Genomic DNA, 24,522 nt, shown 5'->3' on the forward strand with positions numbered 1-24,522 from the left:
TAACTCATCTAAGCTTAATGCTGATAGAAATAGTACATAAAATGCAATCAGAAAAAAAATGATGCATTTATTACAAATAGCAATCAAATCATACAATGCATCCTACATTCACATTTCTAAATAAACAATACTTCACTTTGCTCAACCTATCATAAGAATTACAACTAAGGCGTGCCCTCATGTGCAAGAAACAAATACACTCCAACACAGTAAACACCCTCCATATGCATTCAATAATGCTCACGTTTTTACAGAATTTTCTTCCTTCAGACGGTCAATTTCAGCAAATGCAGAAGATAGAGCTTCTTCTTTCCTTGAAACTGCAGATGTAACTTCTGTGGACTTCGACACAAGATCACTTTCAAGTTCTGAAACCCTTCCCTTAAGAAAATGAATTTCATCCTCCACTAACTTCTTTAGCTTGTCAGCCTGTATAAAACAACATTTGTAGACACAATCAAACAAGCATGCCTTTGTACACATCTCAAAAGGAAGAAAGACCCAAAAAAAAAACACATATATGAAAAAATAAAAAATGTACCTACAAATCTTCTAAATTATGGTAAAATCCAACATGAGTAATTTGTTCAAACCTAGGATGGACTTTTAAACTCAAAACCTAGGTTTAGGTTGAGGTTATAGGTTTAAGTTTAGGTTTAGGTTTAGGTTAAGGTTATAGGTTTAGATTAGGTTTAGGTTTATAGGTTATAGATTATTGAGAATAGGTTAAGGTTTAGGTTTAGAAAATCGGGAGCGAGTTTAGGTTTGGGTTTTAAAGTTTAGGTTTAGGTTTAGGTTAGGTAGTTGAGATTAGGATTAGGTGTTGGTTTAGGTTTAGGGATTTGAGAATACATTTAGGTTTTAAGTTTAGGTTTAGGTTATAGGTTATAGGTTTAGGTTTGGGTTTTAGGTTAAGGTTAAGTTATAGGTTATAACTTTTGGTTTAGGTTTAGGTTAAAGTTTAGGCTTAGTTTATAGGTTTAGGTTTAGGTTATAGGTTATAGGTTAAGATTTAGGTTATAGGTTTTGGTTTAGGTTTAGGTTATAGGTTTAGGTTTAGGTTATAAGTTATAGGTTATAGGTTAAAGCTTTAGGGAATTGAGAATAGGTTAAGGTTTAGGTTTAGGAAATTTGGTTCGGGTTTGAGATCGCGTTTAGTTTGGTTTTCAAGTTTAGGTTTATATTAAGGAGTTGAGATTAAGATTATGTGTAGGTTTAGGTTTAAGGATTTGAGAATACATTTAGGTTTTAGGTTTAGGTTTAGGTTTTAGGTTTAAGTTAAGGTTATAGGTTTAGGTTAGTTTAGGTGTAGGTTATAGGTTATAGGTTATAGCTTTAGGGAATTGAGAATAAGTTAAGGTTTAGGTTTAGGAAATCAGGTTCGGGTTTGGGGTCGGGTTTAGGTTTGGGTTTTCAAGTTTAGGTTTAGGTTTAGGTTCGAGAGTTGAGATTAGGATTAGTTGTAGGTTTAGGTTTAGGGATTTGAGAATACATTTAGGTTTTAGGTTTAGGTTTAGGTTTTAGGTTATAGGTTTACGTTTAGGTTATAGGTTTAGGTTATAGGTTAGGTTATAGGTTATAAGTTTAGGTTATAGGTTATAGGTTAAGGTTTAGGTTATAGGTTAAGGTTTAGGTTATAGGTTTTGGTTTAGGTTAAGGTTATAGGCTTAGGTTTAGGTCACTACAAGAAATATGATTTTTACCGACGAAACTTTTACCGACGAAATTAATTTTCGTAGGTAAAGATGACTTTTACCTATGAAATTTATTTTTGTAGGTAAAAGGTGTTTCCAATTTTTCTCACTACAAAAAAAAAAAAATTTACCTACGAAATGTAATTTCATAGGTAAAAGCCATATTTACCTACGAATATTTTCGCAGGTAAAAGGCTTTTTCAAATTTTTCAGCTAGCAAAAAATGAAAAGTTTTCTAAGTTTACTTTTACCAACGAAATTAACTTTCACAGATAAAAGTCAAATTTCCCTAAATCAATTTTCATAGGTAAAGGATGTTTTCAAAGTTTTAAGATGCGGAGAAACGAAAAGTTTATTTTTACCTACGAAATTTAATTGTGTAGGTAAAAGTCATCTTTACCTACGAATATGTTCGTAGGTAAAAGGTGTTTTGAATTTTTAAAAGTCATCTTTGCCTACGATAATTTTCGTAGGCAAAGAGTGTTTTCATTTTAACAAACGAAAAGTTTACTTTTACCCACGGAAGCAAATTTGGTACGCAAAAGCCATCTTTACCTACGAAAACTGTCGTAGGTAAAGGTGTTCTGAATTTTTCAAAAACTTTTACCTACGAAAGCAAATTTGCTACGGAAAAGCCATGTTTACCTACGAAAACTGTTGTAGGTAAAGGTGTTCTGAATTTTTGAAAAAACCAAAAATCAAAAAGTTTGCATTTACGTAGTAACAATTTCGAAGGTAGACTTTTACCTACGAATATTTTCGTAGGTAAAAACATATATGACACCTTTCCCTACAAAATATTTCATAGGTAAAAATATAATATTTAACTTTATGAAATAATATAATATTTAACTTAAATTTCAAACTTAAATGAGACTTTACCTACGAAAGATTTCGTAGCGAAAAAACGTGTAGGGGACTTTTACATACGCAATAATTCAGAGGTAAAAATATAATCCCTAGCTTAAATTTCAAACGTAGTTGAGACCTTTACCTACGAAATTTTTTGAAGGTAAAAAACGTGTATCAGACTTTTACCTACGAAATGGTTCGTACGTAAAAATATAACATTTAGCTTATCTTTCAAACGTTGAGACTTTTGCATACAAAAATTGTCGTAGGTAAAAACGTTTCTAAGAAGTAGAAAACATGAATTAAACCTTTACCTACGAAATATTTCGTAGGTAAAAGTCTTTTTTCTTAAAAAATTTTCTAGCTCAAAATTCCTGATATACACCTCTTACAATATAGTTCATCATATTCTTCCTGATATACACCTGTTATATAATATATTTCATCATATTCACATTCACATCCATCTAAACCCAAACTACGTAAATCCATCCAAACATAAACTACATTCATCCAAACATAAACTACATCCATCCAAACACAAACAATCTTATCCACATGACATTCATCCACGCATAAATACATATAAGTTTAACATCATAAATGAAATATAAAAAATTATTCATAGAGTTAGAGAATTAAGAATAGGTTAAGGTTTAGGTTTAGCAAATCGGGTTCGGGATCGGGTTTAGGTTTGGGTTTTCAAGTTTAGGTTTAGGTTTAGGTTAGGGAGTTGAGATTAGGATTAGGTGTAGGTTTAGATTTAGGTTTAGGGATTTGAGAATACATTTAGGTTTTAAGTTTAGGTTTAGGTTATAGGTTATAGGTTAAGGTTAAGGTTTTAGGTTATAGGTTAAGGTTAAGGTTAAGTTTAGGTTATAGGTTATAGGTTAAGGTTTAGCTCATAGGTTTTGGTTTAGGTTAAGGTTATAGGTTTAGGTTTAGGTTTATGTTTAGGTTATAGGTTTAGATTATAAGTTATAGCTTTAGGGAATTAAGAATAGGTTAAGGTTTAGGTTTAGGAAATCGGGTCGGGTTCAGGTTCGGGTTCGGGATCGGGTTTAGGTTTAGGTTTAGGTTTAGGATTTCAGATTAGGATTAGGCGTAGGTTTAGGTTTAGGGATTTGAGAATACATTTAGGTTTTAGGTTTAGGTTTAGGTTTTAGGTTATAGCTTTAGGGAATTGAGAATAGGTTAAGGTTTAGGTTTAGGAAATCGGGTTCGGGTTCGAGATCGGGTTTAGGTTTGGGTTTTCAAGTTTAGGTTTAGGTTTAGGTTAGGGAGTTGAGATTAGGATTAGGTATAGGTTTAGGTTTAGGGATTTGAGAATACATTTAGGTTTTAGGTTTAGGTTTAGGTTTTAAGTTTTAGGTTAAGGTTTAGGGTTTAGGTTTAGTTTAAGGTTAAGGTAAGGTTATATGATATAAGTTTAGGTTATAAGTTATAGGTTAAGGTTTAGGTCATAGGTTTTAGTTTAGGTTAAGGTTATAGGTTTAGGTTTAGATTTAGGTTATAGGTTTATGTTTTAGGTTTAGGTTATAAGTTATAGCTTTAGGGAATTGAGAATAGGTTAAGGTTTAGGTTTAGGAAATCGGGTTCGGGTTCGGGATCGGGTTTAGGTTTGGGTTTTCAAGTTTAAGTTTAAGTTTAAGTTAGGGAGTTGAGATTAGGATTAGGTGTAGGTTTAGGTTTAGGTTTGGAGATTTGAGAATACATTTAGGTTTTAGGTTTAGGTTTAGGTTTAGGTTTTAGGTTTAGGTTAAGGTTATAGGTTTAGGTTAGGTTTAGGTTATAGGTTATAGGTTATAGCTTTAGGGAATAGAGAATAGGTTAAGGTTTAGGTTTAGGTTTAGGAAATCGGGTTCGGGTTCGGGATTGGGTTTAGGTTTGAGTTTTCAAGTTTAGGTTTAGGTTTAGGTTAGGGAGTTGAGATTAGGATTAGGTGTAGGTTTAGGTTTAGGGATTTGAGAATACATTTAGGTTTTAGGTTTAGGTTTAGGTTTAGGTTTTAGTTTATAGGTTTAGGTTATAAGTTATAGCTTTAGGGATGAGAATAGGTTAAGGTTTAGGTTAAGGAAATTTGGTTCGGGTTCGGGATCGGGTTTAAGTTTGGGTTTTCAAGTTTAGGTTTAGGTTAAGGAGTTGAGATTAGGATTAGGTGTAGGTTTAGGTTTAGGGATTTGAGAATACATTTAGGTTTTAGGTTATAAGTGTAGGTTATAGGTTTAGGTTTAAGTTAGGTTATAGGTTAAGGTTTAAGGAATTGAGAATAGGTTAAGGTTTAGGTTTAGGGATTTGAGAATACATTTAGGTTTTAGGTTTAAGTTTAGGTTTAGGGTATAGGTTTAGGTTAGGTTTAGGTTTTAGTTATAGGTTATAGGTTGTAGCTTTAGGGAATTGAGAATAGGTTAAGGATTAGGTTTAAGAAATCAGGCTCTGGTTCGGTATCGGGTTTAGGTTTCGGTTTTCAAGTTTAGGTTTAGGTTTAGGACTTGAGATTAGGATTAGGTGTAGGTTTAGGTTTAGGGATTTGAGAATATATTTAGGTTTTAGGTTTAGGTTTAGGTTTAGGTTTTAGGTCATAGCTTTAGGGAATTGAGAATAGGTTAAGGTTTAGGTTTAGGAAATCGGGTTCGAGTTCGGGATCGGGTTTAGGTTTGGATTTTCAAGTTTAGGTTTAGGTTTAGGTTAGGGAGTTGAGATTAGGATTAGGTGTAGGTTTAGGTTTAGGGATTTGAGAATACATTTAGGTTTTAGGTTAAGGTTTAGGGTTTAGGTTTAGGTTTAGGTTAAGGTTAAGGTTAGGTTATAGGATATAAGTTTAGGTTATAGGTCATAGGTTAAGGTTTAGTTCATAGGTTTTGGTTTAGGTTAAGGTTATAGGTTTAGGTTTAGGTTAAGGTTTAGGTTTAGGATATAGGTTTAGGTTATAAGTTATAGCTTTAGGGAATTGAGAATAGGTTAAGGTTTAGGTTTAGGAAATCGGGTTCGGGTTCGGGATCGGGTTTAGGTTTGGGTTTTCTAGTTTAGGTTTAGGTTTAGGTTTAGGTTAGGGAGTTGAGATTAGGATTAGGTGTAGGTTTAGGTTTAGGTTTGGAGATTTGAGAATACATTTAGGGTTTAGGTTTAGGTTTAGGTTTTAGGTTTAGTTTAGGTTTAGGTATAGGTTATAGCTTTAGGGAATACAGAATAGGTTGTCACGCCCCAGACTCGAAAACTGGAGTCACAAGAAACCCGATTGCCGGTTCTGGCTGCAACAGCCTCCGTAGTACCCCATTCTCGGCTCCTGAGGTAGGTTCCAGTCCTGCGATCATACAAGGGGGATTTTCATAACAATATAATCATTTTCAATACGAGCATACCCAAGATCACAACACGTACGTCTGAGAATAACAAAGGCACACATCACAAAATTCACTAAAAATTTGAACTTTTACATCATCCATAAGGTCCAAAAGGACATACATGAGAATAAAAGGAAAAGAGAGAGAAATCAGCAACACTGGAGTCCTCACTGCTCAACTCTACTCCACGCTCTTCTGCTACGGCGCCTACTTAGAGTCTCCTGCATGCATTAATCGTACATAAGCTTATAGAAGCTTAGAGGGTGGTGTAATTGTGTGACAATGGTGCACAAAAGAATAGTAGGAGGTATAAGGAGAGAAGCATGATCAATGAACATATCACTAGCCTTACCAAGGCTTACCATGAATGCGATGCAATGAGTAATGGGTGTCATACCAAGGCTATGCATGAAAGGGGGGCTTGTACAGCCAATGCTAATGCGATGCAAGTAATGTCAGTGCTCATATCCAAACCATAAGTCAAGTACATTTCCAATCATAAGGAAATCACTGGGGTCCATTACACTGCTGAATGACTGCCGCTCTACAGACCCCGCACAGTCAAACGAGCATAAGAGACCTCACTACCCGCCTGTGGACAACCAATCACCAACAAGGCCTGAAGGTAGTGGACCCATTTACGAGCTGGTCAGATTCAGCCTATCAATGCCTCCTCACACCAGGAAAGTAAGGCCACACCCCTATCCAACCGACTACATGACAGTGAGAGTCGCGGCCTAACGGTATAAGGCCCTGTGCGCTCATGTATTCCACCTGGTCACAGCGTTGGAGCAGATCCTTGGTACCATGAAAGTTTTGGAAATTTCACCCATGGACATCCTATGCACCCGGTATGCTCAACTAATATTTCTAGTGTCCAGACATAAGGCCATCCACGAATATCCCTGTGGAGGTAAGGCCCTGATGAAGTAAGGGCGGATATCCATAAGCTATGCAATGCTAGATGCATGAATCACACAATCACTTATGCATCAATCCCAAGCATCTATCTCTCGGGGAGATACCAACAAGTCCTACATAATGGCACAACCACGGCCAATCACACCTCAACCAAGCATGCATATGATGCGTATGGGAGTGGGCCATGAAATTGAATAGGGGTGCCAATGAGGTGAAGATGAACTCTCTACCTAACCATGAAGGGTATAGGTACTTAACCAATTCCTCATAAGGAATACAACCTCTAGTGGGGGCCCATATACCTGGGGTAGCCCACGAGACTAAGGGGAACAGTGGTATGGGCCTAAATAGGTGAAACGGGCCTACCAAGGGTCTATGGTGGACCTTTAACCACCCATAGAAGCCTATGGGCATACCTTAGGGCCACCAATATGGAATCCAACCACAATTAGTCCCCAAGAGATAGCCCATCTCTAATTGATCATGGATTAAGGATCAAGGACCACGCAACATCAGAAATAAGAAATGGGCAGCCATAGTCATACCACAAATACTCATGTTGGGCTTTAAAAAGGGTGGCCCAAGGCCTATCAAGAACATGGGTCCCAGGGAAACACACATAGCCCAACTCATAATTACCATTATAGGCCCATAAGGGAAAGGTTAGGGCTCAACATAAAGGCCACCAATCCCATATATTGTGGTGGCCTAGTGGGCAACCCATTGCTCAAACCACATGGGCAAATGTCATGCTCTTAGTCAAGTAAGTTGGGCCTACAACCCGGCCCAAGTATTAAAGTTGATTTGGTGGGCAACCAAGGGCCCATCTACTTGTGTAATCTGGCCCACTAACCCAACACAATAGTATGGTAAAAATGGCCCAAGAGTTCAATGGGCCTATCTGGAAAGTTTCAGCCCAATTGGGCCTAAAGAGTTCAACAACTAGCTACATTCATGGACCCAATTAAATTCAACTGTGGTGGGCCTCAAAAGTGCATTTATTAAGCCCAACATTTAAGGAACCAAAGGTATAAATTATTCCCTCTAAGATCTTCATAATGTGGTGGGCCTCACTCCTCAAAATTTCAGCCCAAAGGCCAAGCATAATTATAACATGTTGCTGTCCTAAATTTGGGCACTCCATTGGAGTGGGTCCAGGGCCTCTAAAACTCTGAAAATTGAGGGCCAAGGTCCCTCATCATGCATACAATGAGAGGTAACCCAAAAAGGTGACCCACCATCAGAGGAAATATTTTTGAAATATGGTCTTATCAAGGCATATTGCTGGACTGTACAGCAGAAAATTTAGCAGTCCAACTATCTTAGCCCATTCTTTTGGATGCCCAAATGAGATCCGTTGGAGCTGAAATTTTACAGAGTGACACTAAAATAGGTGGGACACACCCTCACAAAATTTAAGAATTTTTAGACATTTATAAATATTTTAATTTATTTAAAGAAATCAATCTGTCCTGAAAATCGGACTGATCTGGACACCATGTTGTAATGGGCCGGTCCAGCCATCACTATGGTGTGTACAGGTGTCCATTGGCCTCAAAATTTTGTAGGTGGGTCCCACCATGGGTGGTCCACCTTCCTGTAAATTTTTATAATTTTTACACACCCAAAACTATTTTAATAAATTTTGGAATTCTAACCTGTCCAGGGTGGATTGCTGCTGGAACAGTGCAGAAAATCCAGACTGTCCACCTCACTTGGACCACACCTTTGGGACCCCAATGAATGTCAGATGGGGCTGAAATTTGGGAGACATCAATATGAGATCCCCACCTTTTAGAAAAGTATATTTGGTGGTTATGAATAGTCCCCCAAACAGTCCAAAATCTGGTCCAAAGTCAACCAAAAACTGTCCAGAAAATTCTGGACAGCAACATGTACTTGGATAAAATTAATTATATAAGTTAAATAAAAAGGAAAAATACTCCAAGAACTAGGGGCTATGGCCCTCCTTAGTAGGCTCCACAAATGTTCAAAAAAAATTCCAAGGTTACCACACTTGCATGTATCAATAAAGGTCAGGAAATGGGACACCCAACCAAAGTGTAGGTGGGTATGGATGTCCCACCCTAGCTGGACTTTTCTGGACTATCCAGGCCCACCAAATGGACCACACACATCATCAACAATCCTAGGAAAGGTGGAAGAAGAGAAAAAAATATATTCCGGCCATTGGGAGAAGGCTCCGTCACTATTGAGCCTTCCCCAACATAATCACACCCATACATTGCATTTCCATCTATATTTCACCATGGATCTTCATCATGCATGATCTACACTTGAGATGAATGGATGAGATACCATCCCAACCATGATGCAAGGGTCTAGATGACCCATCATGTTATGGAATGTGGAGAACCCTCCATGATGGGGTCCATCAAGAGGAAACCCCATGCATGGGACATGCATGCATAAGATGGACCATTTGGCCACATCCAAGGAATTGTGTAGGATCTCCACCATTGATTGGTGGGTCCTACACTTTCTGAATGAAAGAAGAAGAAGATCTACACTATGGAAAGGATATTGCATGGAATAAAGAAGCACCCACCTAAATATCTTCACCAAAACTTGGATCACCAAGCTCCAAATGCTCCAAGGAACCAAGATAGATGGATGAGATGGGTTTTCAATGGATGGATTAAGAGGAAAAAGGAGGAGAAGGGGCTGGAGAATTTGGAGATTTTTGGAGGAAGGTTGCTAGGGAAGAAGAGAAGAGAGAGAGAAATGAGAGGGAAAGAGAGAAAAATCTCTTTTAAGCTAAGTAATCATGAGTTTCTTACCTTGGATAGAGAAGAGAAATCATGGCAATAGGGAGTTAGAAACAATGTTGTAGGGTTAGTAGGCTTTTTAGGTTAGTGGGTGGTGTTTTAGAGATGGGTGGTGTAGGGATAGGGCCTAGGTAGTGTGTGTGTGTAGTGTGTGTTGGAAATAGTGTAGTGTGTGTTGGAAATAGTTCCAAGAGATGGGACCTACCTAGAAATCCATGCACACCACCCCTAGGTGGGCCACATGATCATGATCAAGGGCTTAGAAAATGAAATGCACCCAACTTACGATCTACACATCGGATGGACGCACAAGACGCGTCGTTGGAACCGCGGCGACGATGCGGTCACAATGGCATAGGTCTCAACTCGATCCGAGTCGGGTCTTCACGACTGGGCTCACGGATGACCGCAAACACTATCCAAGGGTCACGGGTCACCGGGATTCGACCGGTAGGATGGACGGAATGCATACTCACACACACACATGCACAGATGCGAACTCGGGTCGAGTCTCACATAGGTTAAGGTTTAGGTTTAGGTATAAGAAATCAGGTTCGGGTTCGGGATTGGGTTTAGGTTTGGATTTTTAAATTTAAGTTTAGGTTTAGGTTAGGGAGTTGAGATTAAGATTAGGTGTAGGTTTGGGTTTAGGGATTTGAGAATACATTTAGGTTTTAGGTTTAGGTTTAGGTTTTAGTTTATAGGTTTAGGTAATAAGTTATAACTTTAGGGAATTGAGAATAGGTTAAGGTTTAAGTTAAGGAAATTTGATTTGGGTTCGGGATCGGGTTTAGGTTTGGGTTTTCAAGTTTAGGTTTAGGTTAAGGAGTTGAGATTAGGATTAGGTGTAGGTTTAGGTTTAGGGATTTGAGAATACATTTAGGTTTTAGGTTATAAGTGTAGGTTATAGGATTAGGTTTAAGTTAGGTTATAAGTTAAGGTTTAAGGAATTAAGAAGAGGTTAAGGTTTAGGTTTAGGAATTTGAGAATACATTTAGGTTATAGGTTATAGGTTTAGGTTTAAGTTAGGTTATAGGTTAAGGTTTAGGGAATTGAGAATAGGTTAAGGTTTAGGTTTAGGGATTTGAGAATACATTTAGGTTTTACGTTTAGGGTTAGGTTTTAGGTTTAGGTTTAGGTTTAGGTTATAGGTTATAGGTTATAAGTTATAGCTTTAGGGAATTAAGAATAGGTTAAGGTTTAGGTTTAGGAAATCAGGTTAGGGTTCGGTATCGGATTTAGGTTTCGATTTTCAAGTTTAGGTTTAGGTTTAGGTTAAGGAGTTGAGATTAGGATTAGGTGTAGGGATTTGAGAATACATTTAGGTTATAGGTTTAGGTTTATGTTAAGGAGTTAAGATTAGGATTACGTGTAGGGATTTGAGAATACATTTAGGTTATAAGTTTAGGTTTAGTTTTTATGTTTAGGTTTAGGTTATAAGTGTAGGTTATAGGTTTAGGTTTAAGTTAGGTTATAGGTTAAGGTTTAAGGAATTGAGAATAGGTTAAGGTTTAGGTTTAGGAAATCAGGTTCGGGTTCGGGTTTAGGTTTAGGCTAAGGAGTTGGGATTAGGATTAAGTGTAGGTTTAGGTTTAGGGATTTGAGAATACTTTTAGGTTTTAGGTTTAGGTTTAGGTTTTAGTTTATAGGTTTAGGTTATAGGTTTAAGTTTAGGTTTTAGGTTATAGGTTATAAGTTTAGGTTATATGTTATAGGTTACAGGTTAAGGTTTATGTTATAGGTTTTGGTTAAGGTTATAGGTTATAGCCTTAGGGAATTAATAATAGGTTTAGGTTTAGTTTTACGAAATCGGGTTCGGGTCGGGATCGGGTTTAGGTTTGGGTTTTCAAGTTTAGGTTTAGGTTTAGGTTAGGGAGTTGAGATTAGGATTAGGTGTATGTTTAGGTTTAAGGATTTGAGAATACATTTGCGTTTTAGGTTTAGGTTTAGGTTTAGGTTTTAGTTTATGGGTTTAGGTTATAGGTTTAGGTTTTGGTTTTAGGTTTAGGTTAAGGTTATAAGTTTTGGTTATAGGTTATAGGTTATAGGTTAAGTTTAGGTTATAGGTTTTGGTTTAGGTTAAGGTTATAGGTTTTGGTTTAGGTATGGGTTAAGGTTATAGGTTTAGGTTATTGGTTTAGGTTAGGTTTAGGTTTATGTTATAGGTTATAACTTTAGGGAATTGAGAATAGGTTAAGGTTTAGGTTTAGGAAATCGGGTTCAAGTTCGGGATTGTATTTAGGTTTGGGTTTTCAAATTTTGGTTTAGGTTTAGGTTAGGGAGTTGAGATTAGGATTAGGTGTAGGTTTACATTTAGGGATTTGAGAATACATTTAGGTTTTACGTTTTGGTTTAGGTTTTAGTTTATAGGTTTAAGTTATAGGTTTAGGTTTAGGTTTTAAGTTTAGGTTAAGGTTAGATTATAGGTTATAAGTTTAGGTTACAGGTTATAGGTTATAGGTTAAGGTTTAGGTTATAAGTTTTGGTTTAGGTTAAGGTTATAGGTTTTGCGTTAGGTTTAGGTTTAGGTTTTAGGTTTAGGTTAAGGTTATAGGTTTCGGCTATAAGTATAGGTTTTGGGATTTGAGAATAGGTTTAGGTTAAGGTTATAAGTTTAGGTTAAGGTTATAAGTATAGGTTTATGTTATATGTTATAGGTTTAGGGTGTAATTTAGGTTAAGGGTGTGGTCCCTACAAATACAGATATAAACACGGCCTGTCCAAATGGCCAGGCCCTTCCAATGCTGTCCATAGAAAATGGATAGCTTCATCATGGTCATAACAGTGGTTCCTACCTTCCATGGACTCCGCTCATCCGGATAGCTCTAACGCACATCCGGGTCTGCTCCATTAATTTCGAGCAAATACAAAAACACGGCCTGTCCAAATGGTCAGGCCTCTCCAATATTGTCCATAGGAAATGGAAGCTTCATCATGGTCATAATAGCGGTTCCCACCTTCCAAAGACCCCTGCTCATCCGGATAGCTCCGACGCACATCCGGGTCTGCTCCATTAATTTTGAGCAAATACATAAACACGGCCTGTCCAAATGGTCAGGCCCCTCCAATGCTGTCCATAGGAAATGGACAGCTTCATCATGGTCATAACAGCGGTTCCCACCTTCCAAGGACCCCTGCTCATCCGGATAGCTCCGACGCACATCCGGGTCTGCGTAGGCATTTGTATGTATGCATGAACCAGTATGTACCTCAAGAAGTCCGATGATGATTTGGAATTTGTCTTGAATCCATTGCATGTAAACAACTTGATATCAGTCCCAAAGAGATAGTGGCCAACCATTGTCTATGCTCATGTTCATACTGAAACAACCATTTCAGTAGAAACTTTGATGTAGTATATGTTACTGCATGGAGGCAAAATCTGATGATACCAAGAGATGCTACATGAAATTAGTACGAAGAACTCATTAGTTTTAAAACTAGGTAGAGAAATAAATTCACAAGTGAAAGAGAAACTACATATATACAGCATGATGGAGATTCTAAGACTGTTTTCCACAGTTAAAAATATATGTGCCAGAGAATGTAATGGCTGGTTTAAACTCAGTATCAATTTATGATGAAAAAAGAAAATTAAAGAAACTATCTGATTGACTCCCTTCCAATCTGTGATTCTTTGATGAAGTTAGTGTGCTTACCATTGACTTGACTGAGCTACTGAATAAAAAAATCTAGAGTATGGGCAAAGGTTTTGAATATTGAATGACAAGAGTATCATTTTCAATAAAAGTTCAAGAATCATTTGGACAACCAACTAAAATTAAAAAAACTTTTATGATTACGATTATGATTATGATTCGAGGTATTTATATGACAAACTGAATTTAAATACCTTTATAGTCATTCAAAAAAATTATAAGACTTTTGTTTCTTAAACTTCAACAGCCTCATGTACATATCACCATATTTGTTTCTGTGTTTCTTAAACTTCAACTTATACCAACTCACTCCATCTAACCATTACAGTTCTTGGTCTCTCCATTGCATGTGACCAAACAATCTGTCTACTTTCCCTCATTTTATTACCTATTGGTACTACTCCCAAATTCCCTTAAATGCATTCATTTCTATTTCTATCCTTCCTTGTCTTCCCACTCATTCATATCAACATCCTCGTGCCAGCTACACTCATCCTATGAACACATTCTTCCTTAATTGCACAACATTCTATCCCATATAGCATGGCTGGTCTTATAGCCAATGTATAAAATTTCCCTTTTAGTTTGACTGTTACACGATGATCACATAAAAAAGTCTCAAGGCACATCTCCATTTCTTCCAACCCACTTGAAGTCTATGGACAACATCCTTCTCAATCTCTCCACTCATATGAATAGTTGAGTCAACTGGTCAAATATTTATTTTATTAATTTATGTTGTCATGGGAACATCATGGGTCAGACAGGTTGGACCATTTTGGAACTGCACAGCCCACGAAAAACAGGTTGGGGTCTGGTCTAGGTTATAGATATTGGTTTCATTTAACATCAAACACCAATTGGGTGAAACTGGCATAATGTATCAACACCAAATGAGAAGCTATAGACCATTATTACTAAAATGTGTTTATCTCGTGTATCCCTAAATATAAGCATCAACCCAAACCCGATTTCCTAAACCTAAACCTTAACCTATAACCCATACTTATAACCTTAACCTAAACCTATTCTCAAATCCCAAAACCTTAACCTATAACCTAAACCTAGACCTTAACCTTAACCTATAACCTATACTTATAACCTATAACCTAAACCTAAACCTTAACCTACAACCTAAACCTAGACTTTATAACCTTAACCTAAACCTATTCTCAAATCCCAAAACTTATACTTATAACCTAAACCTAGACCTTAACCTATAACCTATAACCTCTACTTATAACATTAACCTAAACTTACAACCTTAACCTAAACTTAAACATTAACCTAAACTCAAATCCCTAAACCTTAACCTATAATCTAACCTAAACTTATACTTATAACCTAAACCTATTCTCAAATTCCAAAACCTATAACCTAAACCTAACTTTTCCCTAAACCAACCTATACCTATAACCTAAACCTAAACCTAAACCTTAACCTATAACCTATACTTACAACCTTAACCTAAACTTATAACCTTAACCTAAACTTATAACGTAACCCTTAACCTATAATCTAAACTTATAACCTAAACCTAAACCTATTCTCAAATCCTAAACATATAACCTATAACCTAGCCTAATCTTAAAGCTATTTTCATAAAGTGACTTTGGTCTTTTTATTGTAGACATGGATAAGAGTTGGATGCGAGCTAAGAACAGGTTTCACCCAGAGTATAAACAAGGGGTTCAAGAGTTCATGAAATTTGTACGAAATTGGGCAGATTCAAGGAATAAGATTAGGTGTCCATGTCGAAAATGCAAGAACATGATATATAAGACTTTAGACAAAGTAGAGGATGATTTGTTCATAGTTGGGATTGACCCGGGTTACACTTGGTGGATCTATCATGGTGAAGATATGACCCATAAAGTTGAGCCCACTGAAGTCCTTGCTGACCCAATTGTGCCGGATAACGAGAATGAAGACGTTGACGAAATGCAAGATATCATAGGAGATGTGTTCAGGGGAACAATTGCGGATACTGATTTTGCAGCGACAAGCAGTAGCCAAGATATTCCTCCAATGGGTGATGTCGAATCAGAAAAGTTTAGTAGGTTATTGAGGGATGCGCAACGTCCACTTTATCCGGGGTGTGAGAACTTCTCCAAGTTGAATTTTCTTACAAAGTTACTTCATTTGAAGACAATAAATCATTGGAGTAACAAATCGTTTGACATGTTGCTTGAGTTGTTGAAAGAAGCATTACCGGACGGTGAGACATTGTCTAAGTCTCATTACGAGGCAAAATCCTTGATGCGAGACTTGGGCCTTGGTTATGAACTTATACATGCATTTATAAATGATTGTTTATTATATCGAAAAGAGCATAATAAGGCTGAAGAGTGTCATTTATGTGGAGAGTCTAGGTGGAAGCATGACAAAGTCAGGGGTAAGAAAATCCCGCAAAAGGTGTTAAGGTACTTCCCATTGAAACCCAGACTACAAAGATTGTTTATGTCTCGTAAGACGGTTGAAGATATGTGGTGGCATAAGGAGAAACGCGTTCATGATGATAGTACACTGAGGTACCCTGCGGACTCTTAAGCCTGGTAAAATTTTGACAAGTAACATGACTGGTTTGCAGAAGATTCTCGCAATGTTCGACTGGGTCTTGCAAGTGATGGTTTTAATCCATTTGGTAATATGAGTAGCTCGTACAGTATGTGGCCAGTGGTACTTATGCCCTACAATTTATCTCCTTGGTTGTGTATGAATGAGTCACTTTTCATGATGTCATTGCTTATTCCTGGACCCAGGTCACCTGGGAATGACATTGATGTGTATTTACGACCATTAGTAAATGAGTTAAACGAGTTGTGGAGTTAAGGTGTACAAACGTATGACACATTTGCAGGACAGACATTTCGATTGCATGCAGCGGTCTTGTGGACAATAAATGACGTTCCCTCATATGAAAATTTGTCTGAGTGGAGCACGAAGGGCAAGTTGGCTTGTCCTACATGTGGTATTGAGACTTGTTCATTGTCATTGAAGCATGGTAGAAAAACGTTTTATATGGGCCATTGTCGCTTCCTTCCGAGCGATCATAGTTGGCGCAGGAAGACGATGATCTTTGATGGCAAACAAGATCATATGCCACCTCCGAAAGAGCTATCTGGAGAAGATGTGATGCAACAACTGAGTAACATTGGAGAAGTTAAATTTGGTAAGGCATCACACTTGAAGAAGAGGAAACGTACAGTATTGGACTATAACTGGAGGAAAAAGAGCATCTTTTTTAAGTTGCCTTATTGGAGTGATCTGAAATTGCGACACAACTTGGATGTCATGCATATTGAGAAAAATATATGTGACAATGTCTTTGGAACATTGATGAATATAGAGAAGAAAACAAAGGACAGTTTTAAGGCTCGATTGGATCTACAAGAAATAGGTCTAAGGAAAGTGTTGCACTTGCAACCACATGAAAATTCGTATACTATACCAGCAGCCTGCTACACGTTGATAAAACTAGAGAGAAAGCATTTATGTGAATGGTTGAGATTGGTGAAGTTTTTCGATGGGTATGCATCAAACATATCTCGGCGCGTAAACGTTACGGACTGTAAGGTAACAGAAATGAAAATTCATGATTTTCACGTCCTTCTGCAACACTTACTGCTAGTTGTGATTCATGGATTCATGAGCAAAGATATCGGTGCGGCGCTGATTGAGTTAGGGATATTCTTTAAAGATTTGTGTTCAAAATCATTGAATGTAGATGTTGTTAAACAACTAGAGAGGAACATTACCGTAATCCTTTGCAAATTTGAAAGAATATTTTCACCTGCATTTTTTGACGTCATGGTACACCTAGTGATTCACTTACCACATAAGGTGAAGCTTGAGGCCCAGTACAATATCGTTGGATGTATCCGATCGAAAGGTGGTAGAACCTATTAAAATTTTTATTCATTCCGTAAACTACATATATCCATGTTTTCATACTCTTAACATAGTGGTTTTGTGTATAGATACCTTTACACACTCATACAATTTATGAGGAATAAGGCACGACCGGAGTGGTCAATAGCTGAAGCGTACATTAATAATGAGTGCCTTACATTTTGCTCCATGTATCTTCGTGGCATAGAGACTAGATTCAACCGAGAAAATCGGAATTTCGATGAAGGGCAGGAGCATGAACAAGGACTCATATCTGTATTTGCACATAACGTTCGTCCTTTAGGATCCCCGACGTTTCAGAATATGGACCATATTGATCTAGCAAAGGCGTGTTGGTATGTGTTGCATAATTGTGAAGAAATAGAGTCGTACTTGGAGTAAGTCTTCCCTCGATTATTGTTTTCTCTACATACGATGATCTTAATGTTTCTTGCTGACGATATGTCATTTATGTGTATAGCGAACACATAGACGAGATGAAGTCCAAATTCCTTAAAAATTATGATCGAATGCATCAGGATCAGTTTGCAGAATAGTTCGTCGAATGTGTAAGATTTCACATTATATCTCACCACAGTTAGCATTTTCGTTGTATTGCATATTATTTCAACCTATGAAAATCTCTAAACAATTATATTCTGTACATGACAATAGATGAAGACGTTGCACACGAGCAACTCTGCGGATGCGTCTGATGCATTATACTCACTAGCGTGTGACCCTGACAAACGTGTATCTAGATATACAGGTTGTATTGTAAATGGGATTCGGTTCCACACCGAAGAACGTGAGAAGTACAGGACCATACAAAATAGTGGGGTGGTTGTGAAGGGAACAAATGAGGAGGATGAAATTGACTTTTATGGCATTTTGACAGATATTATTGAGCTGAGTTATTATATGAGAAAGCGGGTGTACTTATTTAGATGTGATTGGTGGGACATTGGAAATAAGAAGTTGGGAATACAGACTGACAACTACTTTACAAGTGTAAATTTATCTCGGAAGTGGTTTAAGGACGACCCATTTGTCTTCGTTAGCCAAGCTGAACAAGTATTTTACCTCACTGACACTAAGTTAGGCAGCTCTTGGCACGTGGTGCAGAAAATAAAGCCCAGGAATGTATTTGACGTTCCCGTACCAGAAGTTGAAGATAGCGAGGACAGGAGAAATGACACGTCTAGGGTTGAACAAGCATATCAAGAAAACATGCCATCTAGGGATACATAGACTGATTCAAGTGTTGATATTGATGTGGTGCGATTAGATAGAGATGATGTGCCACCTGATCATGTTGATGCCTCAATAATACGTGATATTGTTAGAGATGATAATGGTTTCATTGATGACGACGTTGCGGATAATGAGGAGGAAATACTGATCATCGATAGTGATGGTGAAGAAGAAATAGCCCTAAGCGATAGTGATATAGACGACGATTATTAAATGTACACATGGTTTACATGTCATTTGTCAATTCGAATAATTTATGTATTCCATGTGTACGTGAAAATTACAAGTCATGATTAATTCTTTTTATTGACTTGTTTATAATCCATATTTGCAGTTGAGTTAATTTCTGATCATGTCTTCCTTAAACCGGAGCGTAGCAGAAGCATGCAACATACTTCATCAGCTGTTGCAAATGGATGTTTTGGTGTTATCTTCTTCTGGTAGGGCCATAGAGATACCCGGTTTGGTCGATGAGTGTAGAGTGGAATATATCGACGATGTCTCAAAGGAAATATTATGTCATCTCAAAGAAATTCCGGGGCTGATGGAAATATATAACCGCAGGAAACGAGATATGAAAAATGTGACTTTGTCACTTGCACATCTGAATGGAGTCTCGAGAGACCAGATTTCTCTTATTGTGACTGGCATGTTGGCTGTAAATATGTCGAGTGCTTTACACGAAATGACATATGCTTCTGAAGCATACGATAGCTTACGCAGGGAGTACTTCGGATAGTTTGCCTCAAAGTTGTTTCGTATTACAACGAAATATGTGTATTTAATATGGAATGATAATGTGTAATGGAATTTTCAATGATTATAGATTAAAGTTTACAGTTTTATTATATTCTGCTTGCATTATAGTGTAATGGTCTAATCATATTTTAATCATCTCTCTAAGCATAAGCACAAATGCATTGTACCGTCAACACTACTTGTATAATGTTTTAGTATATTCCACTTGTATTGATATTGTTTAAATTTATAAGTTCGTAGCTCGCACAAATTCAGTGATGGCATCAGGTGGGAGAGTACATCGTTCGCGCACTTGATCTACCCCTTCTACCCGTGATGTGATGGAGCCAGCATCGCCGTCACATGTTGCATCGCAGGCGTCTGATCCTTCAGTCGTGCATACACCGGGCACTGTATGTAAGTCTAGATATATATATTTTTTAATAATTTCTGTTTATATTTAGACTTACATATTTTTTTTGCAACAGCATCGTCGACCAGCTGACGAGGACGTGGACCCATGCATGGGTTGCTTTTAAAGCGACTTACACGTGAGGATAGGGTGACGGTAGAGTTCCCACAGGATTGTATTAGACCTGTTGGGAACAATGTCAGACTATTTACGTCGGAGGTCGGTGTCTTATGCCGATCTCTGATCCTCCCCACACCACCCATTAGGGAGACGTGACAGATGATGTACGGCAACTCATCCGTCAGCGCTTGCAGGTAAATTTTAATTTTTTAAAATTTATTTTATAAAAGTTCATTTTACGGTTAAGTTATTTTCTTAATAAGTTTATTGCCTTAATCTATTATTTACGAAATTGCATGATAAATTTGACTTGAATTTGAGTGTTCCGCACATTTCCTTTGCCATCTATGACATGATCAAGGAGCGGTTCAAGGAGTACCGCTCCGTGTTACATAAGCGGTACAAGCGGTGCATGAGCCACGAGGAGGCCACACTGTCCGTACCACCACACGTGACCGATGACGACAAGCGGATACTCTGCGATAGATTTTTGTCTGATTCTTTTCAAGTAATATTTACATATTTACGATATCTTAAGGTAACAATTAAATTCGCAATTAATAACAATGTATTATGAATAATGTGTTCAGAAGAGGAACAAAATAAATTCTACGAACAGGGAAAAGTTGAAAGTGAACCACATAGCTGGTTTAAAGTCATTTGTACAACTTCGTCGCGACATGGTAAGAAGTTACTGGTTATTATTAAGTTGATATATTCCTTCCATGCATTTATATTAACTCTATTGTCCTTTCGATTGCTCAGCGAGATTCCGTTACTAGCCAGGAGCCCGAACCAATAGACTTCTACAGAGGGACTCACTATCGGCAGGCGACGGGATCTTGTGTACATCCTAGAGCCAACAAGATTTGGGTAAAAATCCTTACATTGTAAAATTTAATTGCATTAAATTATAATAATGTCATTTTTAGAGAAAATTCATATATTTTCATTACAGGCGGCGATGGACACCTTACGTAGTCAGCCCACTCCCGATGGTACTCAGCAGAGTAAGCTAGAGATCTTCAGTGAGGTGCTTGGCACCCGTTCTGGATATGTGCATGGGTTTGGTCATGGTGCCAAGCTCATGGCACCCGCTAGAGCTACCTCCAGCCGATCCAACATCGTTTGCGAGAGCGCCGTACTCCAAGCTGATACTACAGATAGAGAGGTTCAGCAGCTACGGGTCGTCGTCGATGACATCAAAGATCAGCTGGACAGACAGAGGGAGGAGCAGGCGAGGCAGAGGGAGGAGCAGGCGAGGCAGAGGGAGGAGCAAGAGAGGATGGAGGAGGACCTGGCGAGGCAGAGGGAGGAGCAGGAGAGGAGGAGGATGGAGGAGCAGGCGAGGGAGAGAGAGGAGCAGGAGAGGAGGATAGAGGAGATGCGGGTGGAGCATGAGCAACGGATGACGGAGATGTTTTAGGCTCTTACTACACGCTTACCCACTGATACTCCACCACCTCCGCCTTCATCTTTGTGATTTTTTGTATTTTATTTATGATGTTAAACTTATATGTATTTATGTGTGAATGAATGTCATGTTGATGGATATAGTTTATATTTGGATGGAATTATTTACTTTAGGTTTAAATGGATGTGAATGTGAATATGATGAAATATTTATATAACAGGTGTATATCAGGAATATTGTAACAGTGTATACTAGGAATTTTTTGTTGGAAAATTGGGAAAAAAAAAAAGAAGGCACTTTTACCTACGAAACTTTTCGTATGAACTAGGTTTTTTCCTACGAAACTTTTTGTAGGTAAGAGTCTCATCACGTTTTTACCTACGACAATTTTCGTAGGGAAAAGTTCAGTAAATATTTTTAGCTACAAAAATATTCGTAGGTAAAAGTTTTGAAAATATTTTTACCTACAAAACTATTTGTAGGTATATGTTTTGTAAAATGGTTTTACCTACCAAACAATTCGTAGGTAAAAGTTTCGTAAATGTTTTTAGTTACGAAAAGACTCGTAGGCAAAGTTCTGTAAATATTTTTGTACAGGGAAAAGTTTTGTAAATATTTTTAGCTACGAAAGTATTTGCAGGTAAAACTTTTGTAACAATTTTTACCTACGAAAGAATTCGTAGGTAAAAGTTTTGTAAATATTTTTACCTACCAAAAATATTCGTGTGAAACATTTGTAAATATTTTTAGCGACGAAATTATTTGTAGGTAAAAGTTTTGTCATAATTTTTACCTACGAACAATTTCGTAGGTAAAAGTTTTGTAAATCTTTTTAGCTCTAAAAATAATCGTAGGAAAAGGGATTTGTCAATATTTTTGCCTGCGAAAAAAAATGTTGGAAAAAGCTTTTACCTATGAAAGAAAATCGCCGGCAAAAGTCTTATCTTTGCCATCGAAAATTTTTTTTCATGGGTAAAAGTTTTCTCCCTCAGTCTTTTAGCAATGAACTTGCCAACGAAAATTTTCATCGGCAAAAGTTTTTGCCTATGCAAAAAAGGCTTTTACCTATGAAAATTTTCGTAGGTAAAAGTGTCTTTTCTTGTAGTGGGTTTAGGTTTAAGTTATAGGTTATAGGTTATAAGTTAAAGCTTTAGGAAATTGAGAATAGGTTAAGGTTTAGGTTTAGAAAATCGGGTTTGGGTTTGAGATCGGGTTTAGTTTGGGTTTTCAAGTTTAGGTTTAGGTTAAGGAGTTGAGATTAGGATTAGGTGTAGGTTTAGGTTTAAGGATTTGAGAATACATTTAGGTTTTAGGTTTAGGTTTAGGTTTTAGGTTTAGGTGTAGGTTATAGTTTTAGGGAATTAAGAATAGATTAAGGTTTAGGTTTAGGAAATCAGGTTCGGGTTCGGGATCGGGTTTAGGTTTGGGTTTTCAAGTTTAGGTTAGGGAGTTGAGATTAGGATTAGGTGTAGGTTTAGGTTTAGGTTATAGGTTTAGGGTGTGGTTTAGGTTAAGGGTGTGGTCCCTGCAAATACAGATATAAACACGGCCTGTCCAAATGTCCAGGCCCCTCCAATGTTGTCCATAGGAAATGAACAGTTTCATCATGGTCATAACAGCGGTTCCCATCTTCCAAGGACCCCCGCTCAACATCCGGATAGCTCCGACGCACATCCGGATCTGCTTCATTAATTTCAAGATAATACATAAACACGGGCCTGTCTAAATGGTCAGGCCACCCATATTGCTATACATAGGAAATGGACAGCTTCATCATAGTCATAACAGCGGTTCCCACCTTCCAGGGATCCCCACTCAACATCCGGATAGTTCCGACACACATCCAGATCTGCTTCATCAATTTCGATATAATATATAAACATAGGCCTATCCAAATGGCGAGCCTACCCATATTAATGTCCATAGGAAATGGACAGCTTCATCATGGTCATAACAGCGGTTCCCACCTTTTAAGGACCCCCGTTCAACATCCGGATAGCTCCGACGCACATCCGGATCTACTTCATCAATTTCGAGATAATATATAAACATGGGCCTGTCCAAATGACCAGGCCACTTCATCAATGAATCATATAGTATGAAGGAAAGAAGGCTCACCAATTTAGCTAGCAAGGAGAGAAAGTGTGAGTGCTTGGAATGTCACCCTTTCTTTGAATAATGGATGCATATTCCACAATGCAATCTGAGAATGAGTAAGTTTTTTAGTTTCTCCGACAATGCACATGGGCACAGATTTACAAATAAAGATTTTAAAGATTGTAAAATAGAGTAAATGATTATATTAACTTCCAAGTTCCAACCATCCAAATTCAAAAGAAAAGAAAAAAAAATTGCTAATTTTATGAAGTGACACTATTCATTACAGAGATTATCTAAAAATAAACAATTATAAATAAGTAGACCATGAAATGTGAATATCTGAGCTAAGGCATGCATGTGTAGATCTAATGATTCTATATGTACTCCAACCATCCACACTCAAAAGAAAAGAAAAGAAAAGAAAAATCTTTTTTTTTTTTTTTTTGCCGAATTTTATGAACTAGCACCATTCATTGGAAAAATTAGCTGAAAATAAAATATAAAAACAATAGAAAATGAGATGCTAGATGCTTGAACTTGAAATATTATGAAATAAGTAGAAAAAGTATTACAAGATGAGCACAATTAACCAATAGTGAGTGACCCTCTCACAAAACCCTCTTTGGCAAGGAAATAGACTAAACCATTTGCCTTAAACACTTACTATTTGTAAAATGGTAATATAAACAATTTTCTTGAGGTTTTCTTTTAATTTATAGTCTGGAAGAATCTCTTGTTTTAGTTATAATATTTATTCTACTAGAAAGTTGTTGAATTCCATCCACAGACTCTGCCTATTCTATTTGGAGAATTTCCATGCCCTGCATGGCGTACTGGAGATCAAATATGGGTTCTGAATCTGGGCCACACAATCTAAAAGCGCCTTTTCTTAAATTTGGGGTCAATTTTAAGCATCACATTGCTTAACAACTTGCTGATGTTACTAGTGCACAACTTGTAATTGCAACTGGATATTCTGATGGCATGTGATGGCATGTAAAGCGGTTGTTGGATTGTAAACGCTTGGATATTCTGATTAGCAATTGTAAAAGGAAAGAATTCTTCTTGAAATTAGAGTAGGAAAGGGAAGAAGAAGAACATAACAAACTTGCAACAAAAGATTCCACGCGGCCTGAAATTTCCTGGACACTACTCTCTATGGTCTGAAACCAAAAGGCAATAGCTCGTGAAAGATGAAAGTTAATCCTATCCTATGAAACTAGGAATAATTCTCCAAAACAAGTATAAGCATTAAACTTACCAGCCGGATTATTTGATGAGACCTTGAGCTCACATGATTTAGTGCAGTTTCACCCACTTGCCTTTGCACTGCA

General features: G+C 37.4%; 2 long non-coding RNA genes across 2 annotated transcripts; one reads left to right on the forward strand and one right to left on the reverse strand.

The window, feature by feature from the left end:
- Nucleotides 1–42: 42 nt before the first annotated feature.
- Nucleotides 43–23,330, reverse strand: LOC131253216 (uncharacterized). Its single transcript, XR_009175023.1, has 2 exons — nt 23,207–23,330; nt 43–429 (listed from the first exon to the last, which is right to left on the reverse strand). It is a non-coding gene; the product is annotated as an uncharacterized LOC131253216 (long non-coding RNA).
- LOC131253217 (uncharacterized) lies at nt 19,206–21,226 on the forward strand. Its single transcript, XR_009175024.1, has 2 exons — nt 19,206–19,555; nt 20,938–21,226. It is a non-coding gene; the product is annotated as an uncharacterized LOC131253217 (long non-coding RNA).
- Nucleotides 23,331–24,522: the final 1,192 nt, after the last annotated feature.

Source organism: Magnolia sinica, chromosome 8 (genome assembly GCF_029962835.1).
Source record: "Magnolia sinica isolate HGM2019 chromosome 8, MsV1, whole genome shotgun sequence".
NCBI classification, from domain to species: domain Eukaryota; kingdom Viridiplantae; phylum Streptophyta; class Magnoliopsida; order Magnoliales; family Magnoliaceae; genus Magnolia; species Magnolia sinica.